The 23,146-nt window shown below is 39.1% G+C and overlaps 1 protein-coding gene across 1 annotated transcript in view; it reads left to right on the forward strand.

Moving 5' to 3' along the window:
- Positions 1-676: 676 nt before the first annotated feature.
- Positions 677-23,146, forward strand: part of LOC109886480 (protein eva-1 homolog A) — a 136,500-nt gene continuing 114,030 nt past the window's right edge. The window contains exon 1 of the mRNA XM_031800869.1: positions 677-1,041. The gene's annotated coding sequence lies outside the window, so the exon portion shown is untranslated. The remainder of the gene's footprint in view (positions 1,042-23,146) is intronic.

Genomic DNA, 23,146 nt, shown 5'->3' on the forward strand with positions numbered 1-23,146 from the left:
TCTCTGTCTCTCTCTCTCTGTCCCTCTCTCTCTCTGTCCTCTCTCTCTGTCTCTCTCTCTCTGTCCTCTCTCTCTCTGTCCCTCTCTCTCTCTGTCCCTCTCTCTCTCTGTCCGTCTCTCTCTCTCTCTCTGTCTCTGTCTCTCTGTCTCTGTCCCTCTCTCTCTCTGTCCCTCTCTCTCTCTGTCTCTCTCTCTGTCTCTGTCCCCCTCTCTGTCTCTGTCCCTCTCTCTGTCTCTGTCCCTCTCTCTGTCCCTCTCTCTGTCCGTCTCTCTGTCCGTCTCTCTGTCCGTCTCTCTGTCCGTCTCTCTGTCCGTCTCTCTCTGTCTCTCTGTCTCTCTGTCTCTCTGTCTCTCTGTCTCTGTGTCTCTCTGTCTCTCTGTCTCTCTGTCTCTCTGTCTCTCTGTCCCTCTCTCTCTCTGTCCGTCTCTCTGTCCGTCTCTCTGTCCGTCTCTCTGTCCGTCTCTCTGTCCGTCTCTCTGTCCGTCTCTCTGTCCGTCTCTCTGTCCGTCTCTCTGTCCGTCTCTCTCGTCTCTGTCTCTCTCTCTCTCTCTCTCTCTCTCTCTCTCTGTCCCTCTCTCTCTCTGTCCCCTCTCTCTCTCTCTCTCTCTCTCTCTCTCTCTCTCTCTCTCTCTCCAGTGCTCAGAAGCCTGGCGTTTAACTTTTGCTCCCCACAAGAGGAGGAAGGAAGGAAAAAGCTCAAAGAGAAGTAAAAGCACAGCAAAAGTAGAGTTCCGCCTACTCTAGCCTTCCGTGGGTTTTTTTTTTTGGTCTAAAGGGGGGAGAAGTCACATTGCAAAGGACTGTACCTTCTTAATGGGGCAATAAAAAATAGTTTTCCACTCTCCATCTCTCCTTTTCTGGTGGGACCCTCCGTGGAGTAATGTTCACGTGAGCGCTTGTTTTTACGGTGCCTCTGGCAGACCCTAGCCGAGCTCTCCGGGAGGGAAGGGGGAAGAACGAACACTCACGGACACACACTCGGACACAGAGAGAAACGTACTACCTGGGCCCCGGAGGATTTTCCACTCAGTCATGTGTGTGTAAGTCATTCCGTTTCTTCTCTTTCAACATTTACACTTCCTTTACACTTCTCTCTAGTTTGTCGACTTTTTTTTGTCTCCCCCTGTTCCTAGAATAGTGAAGCATGTTACTTTGTCCTCGTCTGAATAATGTCCCTACCTTCGTTTTCCATGCAGTTGAGTTTAGTCGTTCTCTCTGTTGAATATGGCACACTTGTTATAGGTTACAGTGCAGTGTGTACAGTAAGAGTTCAAATCTCTCACGAGGAGAACTCCGTCTTATCTCATCTGTTACTTTTTGTTGAAGAATCTCATGTTATTGCTCACTGAGAGTTCAGTATTGAGTCTGTTATTGTTATTATTAGAGCTCAGTTAAATGTTATTGCTAACTTAGAGCTCAGTTAAATATGTTATTGCTAACTGAGAGCTCAGTTAAATATGTTATTGCCTACTGAGAGCTCAGTTAAATATGTTATTGCCTACTGAGAGCTCAGTTAAATATGTTATTGCCTACTGAGAGCTCAGTTAAATATGTTATTGCCTACTGAGAGCTCTGTTAAATATGTTATTGCTAACTTAGAGCTCAGTTAAATATGTTATTGCTAACTTAGAGCTCAGTTAAATATGTTATTGCCTACTGAGAGCTCAGTTAAATATGTTATTGCTAACTTAGAGCTCTGTTAAATGTTATTGCTAACTTAGAGCTCTCTTAAATGTTATTGCTAACTTAGAGCTCAGTTAAATATGTTATTGCTAACTGAGAGCTCAGTTACATATGTTATTGCCTACTGAGAGCTCTGTTAAATGTTATTGCCTACTGAGAGCTCTGTTAAATATGCTATTGCCTACTGAGAGCTCTGTTAAATGTTATTGCCTACTGAGAGCTCTGTTAAATGTTATTGCTAACTTAGAGCTCAGTTAAATATGTCATTGCTAACTTAGAGCTCAGTTAAATATGGCATTGCCTACTGAGAGCTCAGTTAAATATGTTATTGCCTACTGAGAGCTCAGTTAAATATGTTATTGCCTACTGAGAGCTCAGTTAAATATGTTATTGCTAACTTAGAGCTCAGTTAAATATGTTATTGCTAACTTAGAGCTCAGTTAAATATGTTATTGCTAACTTAGAGCTCAGTTAAATGTTATTGCCTACTGAGAGCTCAGTTAAATATGTCATTGCTAACTTAGAGCTCAGTTAAATATGTTATTGCTAACTTAAAGCTCAGTTAAATATGTTATTGCTAACTTAGAGCTCAGTTAAATATGTTATTGCCTACTGAGAGCTCAGTTAAATATGTTATTGCTAACTTAGAGCTCAGTTAAATATGTTATTGCTAACTTAGAGCTCAGTTAAATATGTTATTGCTAACTTAGAGCTCAGTTAAATATGTTATTGCTAACTTAGAGCTCAGTTAAATATGTTATTGCTAACTTAGAGCTCAGTTAAATATGTTATTGCTAACTTAGAGCTCAGTTAAATGTTATTGCCTACTGAGAGCTCTGTTAAATATGCTATTGCCTACTGAGAGCTCTGTTAAATGTTATTGCCTACTGAGAGCTCTGTTAAATGTTATTGCTAACTTAGAGCTCAGTTAAATATGTCATTGCTAACTTAGAGCTCAGTTAAATATGGCATTGCCTACTGAGAGCTCAGTTAAATATGTTATTGCTAACTTAGAGCTCAGTTAAATATGTTATTGCCTACTGAGAGCTCAGTTAAATATGTTATTGCTAACTTAGAGCTCAGTTAAATATGTTATTGCTAACTTAGAGCTCAGTTAAATATGTTATTGCTAACTTAGAGCTCAGTTAAATATGTTATTGCTAACTTAGAGCTCAGTTAAATATGTTATTGCTAACTTAGAGCTCTGTTAAATATGTTATTGCCTACTGAGAGCTCAGTTAAATATGTTATTGCCTACTGAGAGCTCAGTTAAATATGTTATTGCCTACTGAGAGCTCAGTTAAATATGTTATTGCTAACTTAGAGCTCAGTTAAATATGTCATTGCTAACTTAGAGCTCAGTTAAATATGTTATTGCTAACTTAAAGCTCAGTTAAATATGTTATTGCCTACTGAGAGCTCAGTTAAATATGTCATTGCTAACTTAGAGCTCAGTTAAATATGTTATTGCTAACTTAAAGCTCAGTTAAATATGTTATTGCTAACTTAGAGCTCAGTTAAATATGTTATTGCCTACTGAGAGCTCAGTTAAATATGTTATTGCCTACAGAGAGCTCAGTTAAATATGTTATTGCTAACTTAGAGCTCAGTTAATATGTTATTGCTAACTTAGAGCTCAGTTAAATATGTTATTGCTAACTTAGAGCTCAGTTAAATATGTTATTGCTAACTTAGAGCTCTGTTAAATGTTATTGCTAACTTAGAGCTCAGTTAAATATGTTATTGCTAACTGAGAGCTCAGTTAAATATGTTATTGCCTACTGAGAGCTCTGTTAAATGTTATTGCCTACTGAGAGCTCTGTTAAATATGCTATTGCCTACTGAGAGCTCAGTTAAATATGTCATTGCTAACTTAGAGCTCAGTTAAATATGGCATTGTTAACTTAGAGCTCAGTTAAATATGTTATTGCTAACTTAGAGCTCAGTTAAATATGTTATTGCTAACTTAGAGCTCTGTTAAATATGTTATTGCCTACTGAGAGCTCAGTTAAATATGTTATTGCCTACTGAGAGCTCAGTTAAATATGTTATTGCCTACTGAGAGCTCTGTTAAATATGTTATTGCCTACTGAGAGCTCTGTTAAATATGTTATTGCCTACTGAGAGCTCAGTTAAATATGTTATTGCCTACTGAGAGCTCAGTTAAATATGTTATTGCCTACTGAGAGCTCAGTTAAATATGTTATTGCCTACTGAGAGCTCAGTTAAATATGCTATTGCCTACTGAGAGCTCTGTTAAATGTTATTGCCTACTGAGAGCTCTGTTAAATGTTATTGCTAACTTAGAGCTCTGTTAAATATGTTATTGCCTACTTAGAGCTCAGTTAAATGTTATTGCTAACTAAAGGCTCAGTTAAATGTTATTGCTAACTTAGAGCTCAGTTAAATATGTTATTGCTAACTTAGAGCTCAGTTAAATATGTTATTGCTAACTTAGAGCTCAGTTAAATATGTTATTGCCTACTGAGAGCTCAGTTAAATATGTTATTGCTAACTTAGAGCTCAGTTAAATATGTTATTGCTAACTTAGAGCTCAGTTAAATATGTCATTGCCTACTGAGAGCTCAGTTAAATATGTCATTGCCTACTGAGAGCTCAGTTAAATATGTCATTGCCTACTGAGAGCTCAGTTAAATATGTTATTGCTAACTTAGAGCTCTGTTAAATGTTATTGCTAACTTGGAGCTCAGTTAAATATGTTATTGCCTACTGAGAGCTCAGTTAAATATGTTATTGCTAACTTAGAGCTCAGTTAAATGTTATTGCCTACTGAGAGCTCAGTTAAATGTTATTGCTAACTTAGAGCTCAGTTAAATATGTTATTGCTAACTTAGAGCTCAGTTAAATATGTTATTGCCTACTGAGAGCTCTGTTAAATATGTTATTGCTAACGTAGAGCTCTGTTAAATGTTATTGCTAACTTAGAGCTCTGTTAAATGTTATTGCTAACTTAGAGCTCAGTTAAATATGTTATTGCTAACTTAGCTCAGTTAAATATGTTATTGCCTACTGAGAGCTCAGTTAAATATGTTATTGCCTACTGAGAGCTCAGTTAAATGTTATTGCCTACTGAGAGCTCAGTTAAATATGTTATTGCTAACTTAGAGCTCTGTTAAATGTTATTGCCTACTGAGAGCTCAGTTAAATATGTTATTGCCTACTGAGAGCTCAGTTAAATATGTTATTGCTAACTTAGAGCTCTGTTAAATGTTATTGCTAACTTAGAGCTCAGTTAAATATGTTATTGCTAACTTAGAGCTCAGTTAAATATGTTATTGCTAACTTAGAGCTCAGTTAAATATGTTATTGCCTACTGAGAGCTCAGTTAAATATGTTATTGCTAACTTAAAGCTCAGTTAAATGTTATTGCTAACTAAAGGCTCAGTTATATATGTTATTGCTAACTTAGAGCTCAGTTAAATATGTTATTGCTAACTTAAAGCTCAGTTAAATGTTATCGCTAACTAAAGGCTCAGTTATATATGTTATTGCTAACTTAGAGCTCAGTTAAATATGTTATTGCCTACTGAGAGCTCAGTTAAATATGTTATTGCCTACTGAGAGCTCAGTTAAATATGTTATTGCTAACTTAGAGCTCTGTTAAATGTTATTGCTAACTTAGAGCTCAGTTAAATATGTTATTGCCTACTGAGAGCTCAGTTAAATATGTTATTGCCTACTGAGAGCTCAGTTAAATATGTTATTGCTAACTTAGAGCTCAGTTAAATGTTATTACCTACTGAGAGCTCAGTTAAATATGTTATTGCTAACTTAGAGCTCTGTTAAATATGTTATTGCCTACTGAGAGCTCAGTTAAATGTTATTGCCTACTGAGAGCTCTGTTAAATGTTATTGCCTACTGAGAGCTCAGTTAAATGTTATTGCTAACTTAGAGCTCAGTTAAATGTTATTGCCTACTGAGAGCTCAGTTAAATATGTTATTGCTAACTTAAAGCTCAGTTAAATGTTATTGCTAACTTAAAGCTCAGTTAAATATGTTATTGCTAACTTAGAGCTCAGTTAAATGTTATTGCCTACTGAGAGCTCAGTTAAATATGTTATTGCCTACTGAGAGCTCAGTTAAATATGTTATTGCTAACTTAGAGCTCAGTTAAATATGTTATTGCTAACTTAGAGCTCTGTTAAATGTTATTGCTAACTTAGAGCTCAGTTAAATATGTTATTGCCTACTGAGAGCTCAGTTAAATATGTTATTGCTAACTTAGAGCTCAGTTAAATGTTATTGCCTACTGAGAGCTCAGTTAAATGTTATTGCTAACTTAGAGCTCAGTTAAATATGTTATTGCTAACTTAGAGCTCAGTTAAATATGGTATTGCCTACTGAGAGCTCTGTTAAATATGTTATTGCTAACGTAGAGCTCTGTTAAATGTTATTGCTAACTTAGAGCTCAGTTAAATATGTTATTGCTAACTTAGCTCAGTTAAATATGTTATTGCCTACTGAGAGCTCAGTTAAATATGTTATTGCCTACTGAGAGCTCAGTTAAATGTTATTGCCTACTGAGAGCTCAGTTAAATATGTTATTGCTAACTTAGAGCTCTGTTAAATGTTATTGCCTACTGAGAGCTCAGTTAAATATGTTATTGCCTACTGAGAGCTCAGTTAAATATGTTATTGCTAACTTAGAGCTCTGTTAAATGTTATTGCTAACTTAGAGCTCAGTTAAATATGTTATTGCTAACTTAGAGCTCAGGTAAATATGTTATTGCTAACTTAGAGCTCAGTTAAATATGTTATTGCCTACTGAGAGCTCAGTTAAATATGTTATTGCTAACTTAAAGCTCAGTTAAATGTTATTGCTAACTAAAGGCTCAGTTATATATGTTATTGCTAACTTAGAGCTCAGTTAAATATGTTATTGCCTACTGAGAGCTCAGTTAAATATGTTATTGCCTACTGAGAGCTCAGTTAAATATGTTATTGCCTTCTGAGAGCTCAGTTAAATATGTTATTGCTAACTTAGAGCTCTGTTAAATGTTATTGCTAACTTAGAGCTCAGTTAAATATGTTATTGCCTACTGAGAGCTCAGTTAAATATGTTATTGCCTACTGAGAGCTCAGTTAAATATGTTATTGCCTACTGAGAGCTCAGTTAAATATGTTATTGCTAACTTAGAGCTCAGTTAAATGTTATTGCTAACTTAGAGCTCAGTTAAATATGTTATTGCCTACTGAGAGCTCAGTTAAATATGTTATTGCCTACTGAGAGCTCAGTTAAATGTTATTGCCTACTGAGAGCTCAGTTAAATATGTTATTGCTAACTTAGAGCTCTGTTAAATGTTATTCCCTACTGAGAGCTCAGTTAAATATGTTATTGCCTACTGAGAGCTCAGTTAAATATGTTATTGCTAACTTAGAGCTCTGTTAAATGTTATTGCTAACTTAGAGCTCAGTTAAATATGTTATTGCTAACTTAGAGCTCAGTTAAATATGTTATTGCTAACTTAGAGCTCAGTTAAATATGTTATTGCCTACTGAGAGCTCAGTTAAATATGTTATTGCTAACTTAAAGCTCAGTTAAATGTTATTGCTAACTAAAGGCTCAGTTATATATGTTATTGCTAACTTAGAGCTCAGTTAAATATGTTATTGCCTACTGAGAGCTCAGTTAAATATGTTATTGCCTACTGAGAGCTCAGTTAAATATGTTATTGCTAACTTAGAGCTCTGTTAAATGTTATTGCTAACTTAGAGCTCTGTTAAATGTTATTGCTAACTTAGAGCTCAGTTAAATATGTTATTGCCTACTGAGAGCTCAGTTAAATATGTTATTGCCTACTGAGAGCTCAGTTAAATATGTTATTGCCTACTGAGAGCTCAGTTAAATATGTTATTGCTAACTTAGAGCTCTGTTAAATGTTATTGCTAACTTAGAGCTCTGTTAAATGTTATTGCTAACTTAGAGCTCAGTTAAATATGTTATTGCCTACTTAGAGCTCAGTTAAATATGTTATTGCCTACTGAGAGCTCAGTTAAATATGTTATTGCCTACTGAGAGCTCAGTTAAATATGTTATTGCTAACTTAGAGCTCAGTTAAATATGTCATTGCTAACTTAGAGCTCAGTTAAATATGTTATTGCTAACTTAAAGCTCAGTTAAATATGTTATTGCCTACTGAGAGCTCAGTTAAATATGTCATTGCTAACTTAGAGCTCAGTTAAATATGTTATTGCTAACTTAAAGCTCAGTTAAATATGTTATTGCTAACTTAGAGCTCAGTTAAATATGTTATTGCCTACTGAGAGCTCAGTTAAATATGTTATTGCCTACAGAGAGCTCAGTTAAATATGTTATTGCTAACTTAGAGCTCAGTTAAATATGTTATTGCTAACTTAGAGCTCAGTTAAATATGTTATTGCTAACTTAGAGCTCAGTTAAATATGTTATTGCTAACTTAGAGCTCTGTTAAATGTTATTGCTAACTTAGAGCTCAGTTAAATATGTTATTGCTAACTGAGAGCTCAGTTAAATATGTTATTGCCTACTGAGAGCTCTGTTAAATGTTATTGCCTACTGAGAGCTCTGTTAAATATGCTATTGCCTACTGAGAGCTCTGTTAAATGTTATTGCTAACTTAGAGCTCAGTTAAATATGTCATTGCTAACTTAGAGCTCAGTTAAATATGGCATTGCCTACTGAGAGCTCAGTTAAATATGTTATTGCTAACTTAGAGCTCAGTTAAATATGTCATTGTTAACTTAGAGCTCAGTTAAATATGTTATTGCTAACTTAGAGCTCAGTTAAATATGTTATTGCTAACTTAGAGCTCTGTTAAATATGTTATTGCCTACTGAGAGCTCAGTTAAATATGTTATTGCCTACTGAGAGCTCAGTTAAATATGTTATTGCCTACTGAGAGCTCTGTTAAATATGTTATTGCCTACTGAGAGCTCTGTTAAATATGTTATTGCCTACTGAGAGCTCAGTTAAATATGTTATTGCCTACTGAGAGCTCAGTTAAATATGTTATTGCCTACTGAGAGCTCAGTTAAATATGTTATTGCCTACTGAGAGCTCAGTTAAATATGCTATTGCCTACTGAGAGCTCTGTTAAATGTTATTGCCTACTGAGAGCTCTGTTAAATGTTATTGCTAACTTAGAGCTCAGTTAAATATGTCATTGCTAACTTAGAGCTCAGTTAAATATGTCATTGCCTACTGAGAGCTCAGTTAAATGTTATTGCTAACTTAAAGCTCAGTTAAATGTTATTGCTAACTTAGAGCTCTGTTAAATATGTTATTGCCTACTTAGAGCTCAGTTAAATGTTATTGCTAACTAAAGGCTCAGTTAAATGTTATTGCTAACTTAGAGCTCAGTTAAATATGTTATTGCCTACTGAGAGCTCAGTTAAATATGTTATTGCTAACTTAGAGCTCAGTTAAATATGTTATTGCTAACTTAGAGCTCAGTTAAATATGTCATTGCCTACTGAGAGCTCAGTTAAATATGTCATTGCCTACTGAGAGCTCAGTTAAATATGTCATTGCCTACTGAGAGCTCAGTTAAATATGTTATTGCTAACTTAGAGCTCAGTTAAATGTTATTGCTAACTTAGAGCTCAGTTAAATGTTATTGCTAACTGAGAGCTCTGTTAAATGTTATTGCTAACTAAAGGCTCAGTTAAATATGTTATTGCCTACTGAGAGCTCAGTTAAATATGTTATTGCTAACTTAGAGCTCTGTTAAATATGTTATTGCTAACTTAGAGCTCAGTTAAATATGTCATTGCCTACTGAGAGCTCAGTTAAATGTTATTGCTAACTTAAAGCTCAGTTAAATGTTATTGCTAACTTAGAGCTCTGTTAAATATGTTATTGCTAACTTAGAGCTCAGTTAAATATGTTATTGCCTACTGAGAGCTCAGTTAAATATGTTATTGCTAACTTAGAGCTCAGTTAAATATGTTATTGCTAACTTAGAGCTCAGTTAAATATGTTATTGCCTACTGAGAGCTCAGTTAAATATGTTATTGCTAACTTAGAGCTCAGTTAAATATGTCATTGCTAACTTAGAGCTCAGTTAAATGTTATTGCCCACTGAGAGCTCAGTTAAATATGTTATTGCTAACTTAGAGCTCTGTTAAATATGTTATTGCCTACTGAGAGCTCAGTTAAATGTTATTGCCTACTGAGAGCTCTGTTAAATGTTATTGCCTACTGAGAGCTCAGTTAAATGTTATTGCTAACTTAGAGCTCAGTTAAATGTTATTGCCTACTGAGAGCTCAGTTAAATATGTTATTGCTAACTTAAAGCTCAGTTAAATGTTATTGCTAACTTAGAGCTCAGTTAAATGTTATTGCCTACTGAGAGCTCAGTTAAATATGTTATTGCCTACTGAGAGCTCAGTTAAATATGTTATTGCTAACTTAGAGCTCAGTTAAATATGTTATTGCTAACTTAGAGCTCTGTTAAATGTTATTGCTAACTTAGAGCTCAGTTAAATATGTTATTGCCTACTGAGAGCTCAGTTAAATATGTTATTGCCTACTGAGAGCTCAGTTAAATATGTTATTGCCTACTGAGAGCTCAGTTAAATATGTTATTGCTAACTTAGAGCTCTGTTAAATGTTATTGCCTACTGAGAGCTCAGTTAAATATGTTATTGCCTACTGAGAGCTCAGTTAAATATGTTATTGCTAACTTAGAGCTCTGTTAAATGTTATTGTTAACTTAGAGCTCAGTTAAATATGTTATTGCTAACTTAGAGCTCAGTTAAATATGTTATTGCTAACTTAGAGCTCAGTTAAATATTTTATTGCCTACTGAGAGCTCAGTTAAATATGTTATTGCTAACTTAAAGCTCAGTTAAATGTTATTGCTAACTAAAGGCTCAGTTATATATGTTATTGCTAACTTAGAGCTCAGTTAAATATGTTATTGCTAACTTAAAGCTCAGTTAAATGTTATCGCTAACTAAAGGCTCAGTTATATATGTTATTGCTAACTTAGAGCTCAGTTAAATATGTTATTGCCTACTGAGAGCTCAGTTAAATATGTTATTGCCTACTGAGAGCTCAGTTAAATATGTTATTGCTAACTTAGAGCTCTGTTAAATGTTATTGCTAACTTAGAGCTCAGTTAAATATGTTATTGCCTACTGAGAGCTCAGTTAAATATGTTATTGCCTACTGAGAGCTCAGTTAAATATGTTATTGCTAACTTAGAGCTCAGTTAAATGTTATTACCTACTGAGAGCTCAGTTAAATATGTTATTGCTAACTTAGAGCTCTGTTAAATATGTTATTGCCTACTGAGAGCTCAGTTAAATGTTATTGCCTACTGAGAGCTCTGTTAAATGTTATTGCCTACTGAGAGCTCAGTTAAATGTTATTGCTAACTTAGAGCTCAGTTAAATGTTATTGCCTACTGAGAGCTCAGTTAAATATGTTATTGCCTACTGAGAGCTCAGTTAAATATGTTATTGCTAACTTAGAGCTCAGTTAAATATGTTATTGCTAACTTAGAGCTCTGTTAAATGTTATTGCTAACTTAGAGCTCAGTTAAATATGTTATTGCCTACTGAGAGCTCAGTTAAATATGTTATTGCTAACTTAGAGCTCAGTTAAATGTTATTGCCTACTGAGAGCTCAGTTAAATGTTATTGCTAACTTAGAGCTCAGTTAAATATGTTATTGCTAACTTAGAGCTCAGTTAAATATGTTATTGCCTACTGAGAGCTCTGTTAAATATGTTATTGCTAACGTAGAGCTCTGTTAAATGTTATTGCTAACTTAGAGCTCTGTTAAATGTTATTGCTAACTTAGAGCTCAGTTAAATATGTTATTGCTAACTTAGCTCAGTTAAATATGTTATTGCCTACTGAGAGCTCAGTTAAATATGTTATTGCCTACTGAGAGCTCAGTTAAATGTTATTGCCTACTGAGAGCTCAGTTAAATATGTTATTGCTAACTTAGAGCTCTGTTAAATGTTATTGCCTACTGAGAGCTCAGTTAAATATGTTATTGCCTACTGAGAGCTCAGTTAAATATGTTATTGCTAACTTAGAGCTCTGTTAAATGTTATTGCTAACTTAGAGCTCAGTTAAATATGTTATTGCTAACTTAGAGCTCAGTTAAATATGTTATTGCTAACTTAGAGCTCAGTTAAATATGTTATTGCCTACTGAGAGCTCAGTTAAATATGTTATTGCTAACTTAAAGCTCAGTTAAATGTTATTGCTAACTAAAGGCTCAGTTATATATGTTATTGCTAACTTAGAGCTCAGTTAAATATGTTATTGCCTACTGAGAGCTCAGTTAAATATGTTATTGCCTACTGAGAGCTCAGTTAAATATGTTATTGCTAACTTAGAGCTCTGTTAAATGTTATTGCTAACTTAGAGCTCTGTTAAATGTTATTGCTAACTTAGAGCTCAGTTAAATATGTTATTGCCTACTGAGAGCTCAGTTAAATATGTTATTGCCTACTGAGAGCTCAGTTAAATATGTTATTGCCTACTGAGAGCTCAGTTAAATATGTTATTGCTAACTTAGAGCTCAGTTAAATGTTATTGCTAACTTAGAGCTCAGTTAAATATGTTATTGCCTACTGAGAGCTCAGTTAAATATGTTATTGCCTACTGAGAGCTCAGTTAAATATGTTATTGCTAACTTAGAGCTCTGTTAAATGTTATTCCCTACTGAGAGCTCAGTTAAATATGTTATTGCCTACTGAGAGCTCAGTTAAATATGTTATTGCTAACTTAGAGCTCTGTTAAATGTTATTGCTAACTTAGAGCTCAGTTAAATATGTTATTGCTAACTTAGAGCTCAGTTAAATATGTTATTGCTAACTTAGAGCTCAGTTAAATATGTTATTGCCTACTGAGAGCTCAGTTAAATATGTTATTGCTAACTTAAAGCTCAGTTAAATGTTATTGCTAACTAAAGGCTCAGTTATATATGTTATTGCTAACTTAGAGCTCAGTTAAATATGTTATTGCCTACTGAGAGCTCAGTTAAATATGTTATTGCCTACTGAGAGCTCAGTTAAATATGTTATTGCTAACTTAGAGCTCTGTTAAATGTTATTGCTAACTTAGAGCTCTGTTAAATGTTATTGCTAACTTAGAGCTCAGTTAAATATGTTATTGCCTACTGAGAGCTCAGTTAAATATGTTATTGCCTACTGAGAGCTCAGTTAAATATGTTATTGCCTACTGAGAGCTCAGTTAAATATGTTATTGCTAACTTAGAGCTCAGTTAAATGTTATTGCTAACTTAGAGCTCAGTTAAATATGTTATTGCCTACTGAGAGCTCAGTTAAATATGTTATTGCCTACTGAGAGCTCAGTTAAATATGTTATTGCTAACTTAGAGCTCAGTTAAATGTTATTGCTAACTTAGAGCTCAGTTAAATATGTTATTGCTAACTTAGAGCTCAGTTAAATATGTTATTGCCTACTGAGAGCTCAGTGAAATATGTTATTGCTAACTTAGAGCTCTGTTAAATGTTATTGCCTACTGAGAGCTCAGTTAAATGTTATTGCCTACTGAGAGCTCAGTTAAATGTTATTGCCTACTGAGAGCTCAGTTAAATGTTATTGCCTACTGAGAGCTCAGTTAAATATGCTATTGCCTACTGAGAGCTCTGTTAAATGTGTTATTGCCTACTGAGAGCTCAGTTAAATGTTATTGCTAACTTAGAGCTCAGTTAAATATGTTATTGCTAACTAAAGGCTCAGTTAAATATGTTATTGCTAACTTAAAGCTCAGTTAAATATGTCATTGCTAACTTAAAGCTCAGTTAAATGTTATTGCCTACTGAGAGCTCAGTTATATATGTTATTGCTAACTTAGAGCTCAGTTAAATATGTTATTGCCTACTGAGAGCTCAGTTAAATGTTATTGCTAACTTAAAGCTCAGTTAAATGTTATTGCCTACTGAGAGCTCAGTTAAATATGTTATTGCTAACTTAGAGCTCAGTTAAATATGTTATTGCCTACTGAGAGCTCAGTTAAATGTTATTGCTAACTTAAAGCTCAGTTAAATGTTATTGCTAACTAAAGGCTCAGTTAAATATGTTATTGCTAACTTAAAGCTCAGTTAAATATGTTATTGCTAACTTAGAGCTCAGTTAAATATGTTATTGCTAACTTAGAGCTCAGTTAAATATGTTATTGCTAACTTAGAGCTCAGTTAAATGTTATTGCTAACTTAGAGCTCTGTTAAATATGTTATTGCTAACTTAGAGCTCAGTTAAATGTTATTGCCTACTGAGAGCTCAGTTAAATATGTTATTGGCCAACTGAGAGCTCTGTTATATATGTTATTGCTAACTTAGAGCTCAGTTAAATATGTTATTGCCTACTGAGAGCTCAGTTAAATATGTTATTGCTAACTTAGAGCTCAGTTAAATATGTTATTGCCTACTGAGAGCTCAGTTAAATATGTTATTGCCTACTGAGAGCTCAGTTAAATATGTTATTGCTAACTTAAAGCTCAGTTAAATGTTATTGCCTACTGAGAGCTCAGTTATATATGTTATTGCTAACTTAAAGCTCAGTTAAATGTTATTGCTAACTTAGAGCTCAGTTAAATATGTTATTGCTAACTTAGAGCTCTGTTAAATATGTTATTGCTAACTTAGAGCTCAGTTAAATATGTTATTGCCTACTGAGAGCTCAGTTAAATGTTATTGCTAACTTAGAGCTCAGTTAAATATGTTATTTCCTACTGAGAGCTCTGTTAAATATGTTATTGCCTACTGAGAGCTCTGTTAAATATGTTATTTCCTACTGAGAGCTCAGTTAAATATGTTGATGTTTGGAGCTCAGTTAAATATGTTGATGTTTAGAGCTCAGTTAAATATGTTTGTTTAGAGCTCAGTTAAATATGTTTGTTTAGAGCTCAGTTAAATATGTTTGTTTAGAGCTCAGTTAAATATGTTGATGTTTAGAGCTCAGTTAAATATGTTGATGTTTAGAGCTCAGTTAAATATGTTTGTTTAGAGCTCAGTTAAATATGTTGATGTTTAGAGCTCAGTTAAATATGTTGATGTTTAGAGCTCAGTTAAATATGTTGATGTTTAGAGCTCAGTTAAATATGTTGATGTTTAGAGCTCAGTTAAATATGTTGATGTTTAGAGCTCAGTTAAATATGTTGATGTTTAGAGCTCAGTTAAATATGTTTGTTTAGAGCTCAGTTAAATATGTTGATGTTTGGAGCTCAGTTAAATATGTTGATGTTTGGAGCTCAGTTAAATATGTTGATGTTTAGAGCTCAGTTAAATATGTTTGTTTAGAGCTCAGTTAAATGTTTGTTTAGAGCTCAGTTAAATATGTTGATGTTTAGAGCTCAGTTAAATATGTTGATGTTTAGAGCTCAGTTAAATGTTTGTTTAGAGCTCAGTTAAATATGTTGATGTTTAGAGCTCAGTTAAATATGTTGATGTTTAGAGCTCAGTTAAATATGTTTGTTTAGAGCTCAGTTAAATATGTTTGTTTAGAGCTCAGTTAAATATGTTGATGTTTAGAGCTCAGTTAAATGTTTGTTTAGAGCTCAGTTAAATATGTTGATGTTTAAAGCTCAGTTAAATGTTTGTTTAGAGCTCAGTTAAATGTTTGTTTAGAGCTCAGTTAAATGTTTGTTTAGAGCTCAGTTAAATGTTTGTTTAGAGCTCAGTTAAATATATTGATGTTTAGAGCTCAGTTAAATATGTTTGTTTAGAGCTCAGTTAAATATGTTGATGTTTAGAGCTCAGTTAAATATGTTTGTTTAGAGCTCAGTTAAATATGTTTGTTTAGAGCTCAGTTAAATATGTTGATGTTTAGAGCTCAGTTAAATATGTTGATGTTTAGAGCTCAGTTAAATGTTTGTTTAGAGCTCAGTTAAATATTTGTTTAGAGCTCAGTTAAATATGTTGATGTTTAGAGCTCAGTTAAATATGTTTGTTTAGAGCTCAGTTAAATGTTTGTTTAGAGCTCAGTTAAATATGTTGATGTTTAGAGCTCAGTTAAATGTTTGTTTAAAGCTCAGTTAAATATATTGATGTTTAGAGCTCAGTTAAATATGTTTGTTTAGAGCTCAGTTAAATATGTTTGTTTAGAGCTCAGTTAAATATGTTGATGTTTAGAGCTCAGTTAAATATGTTTGTTTAGAGCTCAGTTAAATGTTAGTTTAGAGCTCAGTTAAATATGTTTGTTTAGAGCTCAGTTAAATCACTACTGTCTCACATGTTAACTGCAAATAGCACTGCTGGGTGATTTGAAAAGTCATAGTCAATCAATCAATAATATAATAACACTCTTAACCAAACAGGTTATCTTTAATTTACAATCTGTAGATACAATGAGAAAAGAAAGGTACAGGACTTTTGTGAAGCATCACAGGACAGTTGAAAATATATGGCAAATAGAAATCCAAAATGGATGGTGTTCAGAGATAGATGGGAGGGGTTGAGGGGAGCTGAAGAGACTGGATGGTGTTGAGAGATAGATGGGAGGGGTTGAATGGAGCTGAAGGATGGGACTGGATGGAGTTGAGAGATAGATGGGAGGGGTTGAATGGAGCTGAAGGGACTGGATGGTGTTGAGAGATAGATGGGAGGTGTTGAATGGAGCTGAAGGATGGGACTGGATGGTGTTCAGAGATAGATGGGAGGGGTTGAATTGAGCTGAAGGATGGGACTGGATGGTGTTCAGAGATAGATGGGAGGGGTTGAGGGGAGCTGAAGGATGGGACTGGATGGTGTTCAGAGATAGATGGGAGGGGTTGAGGGGAGCTGAAGGATGGGACTGGATGGTGTTCAGAGATAGATGGGAGGGGTTGAGCGGAACTGAAGGGTGGGACTGGATGGTGTTCAGAGATAGATGGGAGGGGTTGAGGGGAGCTGAAGGATGGGACTGGATGGTGTTCAGAGATAGATGGGAGGGGTTGAGGATAGCTGAAGACTGGGACTGGATGATATTCAGAGATAGATCGGAGGTGTTGAGGGGAGCTGAAGGGTGGGACTGGATGGTGTTCAGAGATAGATGGGAGGTGTTGAGGGGAGCTGAAGGATGGGACTGGATGGTGTTCAGAGATAGATGGGAGGTGTTGAGGGGAGCTGAAGGATGGGACTGGATGGTGTTCAGAGATAGATGGGAGGGGTTGAGGGGAGCTGAAGGGTGGGACTGGATGGTGTTCAGAGATAGATGGGAGGGGTTGAATGGAGCTGAAGGATGGGACTGGATGGTGTTCAGAATTAGATGGGAGGGGTTGAGGGGAGCTGAAGGGTGGGACTGGATGGTGTTCAGAATTAGATGGGAGGGGTTGAGCGGAACTGAAGGGTGGGACTAAAAATAACAACAGACAAGTGAACCAATGTAAAATATACTGTGTCCGTAAAATGTATATAGTATGTATATAGTATGTATCAGCTGGAAGTAGAAGCCTACGTGTTGTTGTCCATTAGTTTACTGAGTTTACTTAGTTTACTTAGTCTACTCACTGAGACCTCAGTACGGCTCACTGCGACCTCAGTACGGCTCACTGCGACCTCAGTACGGCTCACTGAGACCTCACTGAGGGCTCAAAATCACATCGCTCATGTTATTGCTTACTTAGAGCTCAGTACGGCTCACTGCGACCTCAGTACGGCTCACTGCGACCTCAGTACGGCTCACTGCGACCTCAGTACGGCTCACTGCGACCTCAGTACGGCTCACTGCGACCTCAGTACGGCTCACTGCGACCTCAGTACGGCTCACTGCGACCTCAGTACAGTACGGCTCACTGCGACCTCAGTACGGCTCACTGCGACCTCAGTACGGCTCACTGCCACCTCAGTACGGCTCACTGCCACCTCAGTACGGCTCACTGCCACCTCAGTACGGCTCACTGAGACCTCAGTACGGCTCACTGAGACCTTCACTGAGACCTCAGTACGGCTCACTGCGACCTCAGTACGGCTCACTGCGACCTCAGTACGGCTCACTGCGACCTCAGTACGGCTCACTGAGACCTCACTGAGGGCTCAAAATCACATCGCTCATGTTATTGCTTACTTAGAGCTCAGTACGGCTCACTGAGGCCTCAGTACGGCTCACTGCGACCTCAGTACGGCTCACTGCGACCTCAGTACGGCTCACTGCCACCTCAGTACGGCTCACTGCCACCTCAGTACGGCTCACTGCCACCTCAGTACGGCTCACTGAGGCCTCAGTACGGCTCACTGAGACCTTCACTGAGACCTCAGTATGGCTCACTGCCACCTCAGTACGGCTCACTGAGACCTCAGTACGGCTCACTGAGACCTCAGTACGGCTCACTGCCACCTCAGTACGGCTCACTGAGACCTCAGTACGGCTCACTGAGACCTTCACTGAGACCTCAGTACGGCTCACTGCAACCTCAGTACGGCTCACTGCGACCTCAGTACGGCTCACTGAGACCTCACTGAGGGCTCAAAATCACATCGCTCATGTTATTGCTTACTTAGAGCTCAGTACGGCTCACTGAGAGCTCAGTACGGCTCACTGAGAGCTCAGTACGGCTCACTGAGACCTCAGTACGGCTCACTGCGACCTCAGTACGGCTCACTGCGACCTCAGTACGGCTCACTGCGACCTCAGTACGGCTCACTGCGACCTCAGTACGGCTCACTGCGACCTCAGTACGGCTCACTGAGACCTCAGTACGGCTCACTGCCACCTCAGTACGGCTCACTGAGACCTTCACTGAGACCTCAGTACGGCTCACTGAGACCTCAGTTACGGCTCACTGCCACCTCAGTACGGCTCACTGAGACCTCAGTACGGCTCACTGAGACCTTCACTGAGACCTCAGTACGGCTCACTGCCACCTCAGTACGGCTCACTGAGACCTCAGTACGGCTCACTGCCACCTCAGTACGGCTCACTAAGACCTCAGTACGGCTCACTGAGACCTCAGTACGGCTCACTGAGACCTCAGTACGGCTCACTGAGACCTCAGTACGGCTCACTGCGACCTCAGTACGGCTCACTGCGACCTCAGTACGGCTCACTGCGACCTCAGTACGGCTCACTGCGACCTCAGTACGGCTCACTGCGACCTCAGTACGGCTCACTGCGACCTCAGTACGGCTCACTGCGACCTCAGTACGGCTCACTGCGACCTCAGTACGGCTCACTGCGACCTCAGTACGGCTCACTGAGACCTCACTGGGGGTGAAGCCATGCTGGCGTGAAGTCATCCGTCAGCCTACACCTCTGGGAGGATTCCTATGGGACATGAAGGGACAAGTGTTCAGGGGGAGATTTACAGGTTGTGAGTGAGTGGATTATTACTCCCACAGCGAACCATGGGCAGACATGGTGTGGACAGATGAGCGAGAGTTACCAACAGCTGTGGGAGGAGACGGCTAACATCCTAAAATACTACACAGAGCATGTGTTGGCGGTGCCTATTTGCAGGACCGGTCAGACGCGAGTTGTTTGGGTGAGAGAGAGGGAGGGATGGTAAATGAAAGAGAGAGAATGACGATTATGAAAGAGACCGATAGAGAACAAAGCAGATAGGGGGGAGGAGAGAGAGAGAGGTTAGGGCATGGGAGCGGTCTCTCTCCTTGGCCATAGATGGTCAGTGTGGTCACTAATGAGGTGCTGGTCTATAGAGCAGGCTCCATTATTGGACCAGGCTGGCTTTACATCTCCACAGAGCGGTCATGGGATGTGGTGGCCTGATACGGTCTGTCTGGATGGATTGATCTGGATGGATGGATGGACGGACAGATGGATGGATGATTGGCTGTCTGCCTGGCTGTCTTTCTCTGTCTCTCTCTCTCTCTCTCTGTCTCTCTCTCTCTCTGTCTCTCTCTGTCTCTCTCTCTCTCTCTGTCTCTCTCTCCGTCTCTCTCTGTCTGTCTCTCTCTCTCTCTGTCTCTCTCTGTCTCTCTCTGTCTCTCTCTGTCTCTCTCCGTCTCTCTCTCCGTCTCTGTCTCTCTCTCTCTCTGTCTCTCGCTCTCTCTGTCATCACTGCAGACATTGAAGAGGCACTTTTGCAAGGATGTACTTCTATCTTGATACACTTACATGATGTGCTTGTATAAAACTGAATTAAACATGGCTTGATGCTCTGTGTATGGTTAGTGTTTACAACTCACAGAACTTCTCCTGTAATTGAATGTGTTTATTTTGAGAATACTCTGCCTCGGCGTGGGCCCGCTATCACCCTGACCACAGCTTGAACACTCAACCACTCAACCTCCCATGCACACTTTTACGGTCATATACTACGAGCGATTTCAGTTCAGACAGTTAGACCAGACGATGGAGCAGTTCAAATAGCGGTGTGGCTTCTACAGTGTCAAATATAAGTGTCTAGATTGGTCCCCTTGGGTGTTTGTGCCTGCCTGCGTGCGTGTGTGTGTGTGTGTGTGTACCACAGCCTCTCCCCTCTTCCTGTCAACCAGGTTTCCCTTGAAATGATGCATATCTGTGCCCCGCAGCACCGGTTTGCAGGGACAGTCCATATCCCTTAACCTGTCTAGGCCACTGTCTAACCTGTCTAGGCACAGGAACTGTCTAGGCAACTGTCTAACCTGTCTAGGCACAGGAACTGTCTAGGCCACTGTCTAACCTGTCTAGGCCACTGTCTAACCTGTCTAGGCACAGGAACTGTCTAGGCCACTGTCTAACCTGTCTAGGCACAGGAACTGTCTAGGCCACTGTCTAACCTGTCTAGGCACAGGAACTGTCTGTGTGTGTGTGTACTGTGTTTATTTGTTTTGATTAGTGTTCTGGACATCCTTTTTTAAATAAACAGACAGTATCAGACAATGGTAGAAAAAAGGGAAGATGATCTCTCTTACACACATTGTGACACACGCATACATTCAATCCGCTCTCCCTCTCTCTCCCTTTCTCTCCCTCTCTCTCTCAAATGTAAAATGTAAAATGTTCCTTTTTGATTAATTTAATAGAGAGTTAGGTCTGCTCTATAACACATTAGCATACCCCTGAGTCCATTCCCTGTTTCACACATGGTAGTTTGGTGGATGGGACAACCAGCTCTCTGTAACCTAGACCAGTGTGTCCGTCTCCTCATATCAGGTTTTTTATAGGTCTGTCTCTCTCTCCCTCCCTCCCACACAAACACACACACACATTGGGTCTGTTTATCTACAGGGATCTGTGTGTCTGGCCAGCTGATAAAGGAGGTTGTATAGATCCATAAATACTAGCTCACTATCAACACTTGTCTTGATGACAGGAAATGTGCTCTGCTTTTCTCTCCTTTTCTCCCTTTATTACTCCAATCGGTCTCTTTCTGTCAGTCCCTCTCAGCAGTACCTTTCAAGGTACACATAGATTTATTCACTCTGCCTAGAGTGTGGAACCTGGCTCCCTCCTTCCTTTTACTCCCTCTCTCCCTCCTACCGTCGCTGATTTGACTCTTTTTTTCTTCTCTCCCTCTGTTTTTGAAACTTAGCATGCTGCATTCCTCTCCTCACTCCAGTTTTCCCAGGCGAGCTTATTCCCACTCTCCTCTACACCATTCATTCTCACTCTCCACCTCTTTTCTCTCCTGCTCTCTTTACCTCTCTCACACACACACACACACACACACACACACACACACACACACACACACACACACACACACACACACACACACACACACACACACATATATATATCTCCAGCAGTGTTTAATCCTCTCACTAGAGTAGCCGTTATTTCGGGGTTCTCCTGATAGGGAAAGCAGATGTGGCTGGTGTAAGGCGGGAACTTCCTGGCATTCTTTAATGGCAACATGCAGCTGTTTCATGTTGGGGTACTGGTTGTCTCCCCACCCCCTACATCCCAACCCCCACTGCTAGTGTAAGTCCTTTACCCTCACCCCCACTACCTTCTTTCATATCGAGGCCATACTTCAACTCTCCTACCTCATAGCTCTTTCCTAGTTCCCTACTACGGGTCCTTCCTCCCCATTCCTAGTCCTCCACCCTTATCCCCCACTACCTCAAGTCACCCATATGTCTCAGCCATAGTTTGACCACTACTTCTTGGCACTAGCCCTGCTCCCACCCTCACGGTGTGTCTTAGCCATACCACACATGTACTCTAGACTTCCTCCAGAACTTCCTCCATTATAGTGTGTTACTCTTGCTTACCCCCAGAATACCATACATTATGATCACCTTTAAACTCAGCCCGCTGTTCACCTACAACTACATCAACTCACCAGTAGATTATTTAAGCATTAAGGGGGTGCGGTACATGGCCAATCTACCACGGCCAATCTACCACGGCTAAGGGTTGTTCTTAAGCACGACACAACGTGGAGTATATAGGCCATATCAAATGTCATTGGTCACATACACACAGTTAGCAGATGTTATTGCGAGTGTAGTGAAATGCTCATGCTTCTAGATCCGAGTGCAGCAGTATCTAACTGTCACGGCTGTTGAAAGGAGAGGACCAAGGTGCGGCGTGGTGGGCGTACATTTTCTTTTATTTATCAAAATGACGCCGAACAAAACAAACACTACAAAAACAAACCGTGAACCTAAAGGCTATGTGCCCTAAACAAAGTCCACTTCCCACAAAGAAAGGAGGGAAAAAGGGCTGCCTAACGATAGACAGCTGTCCCTGATTGAGAACCATACCCGGTCAAAACATAGAAACACCAAATCATACAAAACGAAACATAGAATGCCCATCCCAAATCACACCCTGACCTAACAAAATAGAGACATTAAAAGGCTCTCTACGGTCAGGGCGTGACAGTACCCCCCCCCCCCCCCCCCCCCCCAAAGGTGCGGACTCCGGCCACAAAACCTGAACCTATAAGGGTGGGTCTTGGTGGGCATCCATCCGCGGTGGCGGCTCAGGTGCGGGACGTAGACCCCGCTCCACCTCTGGCTCCCTCCGCTTTGGTGGCCCCTCTGGTGGGGGCGACCTCACCGCCTCCCCCGGAATGGGCACCCTCGTTGTTGCGGGCCCCGGACTGGGCACCCTCGTTGTTGCAGGCCCCTGACTGGGCACCCTCGTTGCTGCGGGCCCCTGACTGGGCACCCTTATTGCTGCGGGCCCCTGACTGGGCACCCTCGTTGCTGCGGGCCCCTGACTGGGCACCCTTGTTGCTGCGGGCCCCTGACTGGGCACCCTCGTTCTTTTCTACATTGGCTTGTCGAACTATTGTTGATGTAGCCATTTTATCGAGGTGAAAAGGTACAACGATATAAAGGTGAAAAGGTGCAACGATATCAAGGTGAAAAGGCTAAACGTCATAGTCATGGAATACGGTCGCACATACACACGGCTAAATGTTGTTCTAGCCAATCAGCATCCAGTATCCAAACTACCCAGTTTATAATTGACTGTAAGGCACATTCTTCATACTACTTCCTGTTTTTTCTCTTCTTTGTTATTGTCCACAGTGAGTTATAGAATGGAGATTTGAGTATCTGCAGCTTTTATGGTGGAGGTCGTATATCTCCTGTGGAGGT

This window comes from Oncorhynchus kisutch, linkage group LG21, assembly GCF_002021735.2.
Source record: "Oncorhynchus kisutch isolate 150728-3 linkage group LG21, Okis_V2, whole genome shotgun sequence".
Classification (NCBI taxonomy): Eukaryota; Metazoa; Chordata; class Actinopteri; order Salmoniformes; family Salmonidae; genus Oncorhynchus; species Oncorhynchus kisutch.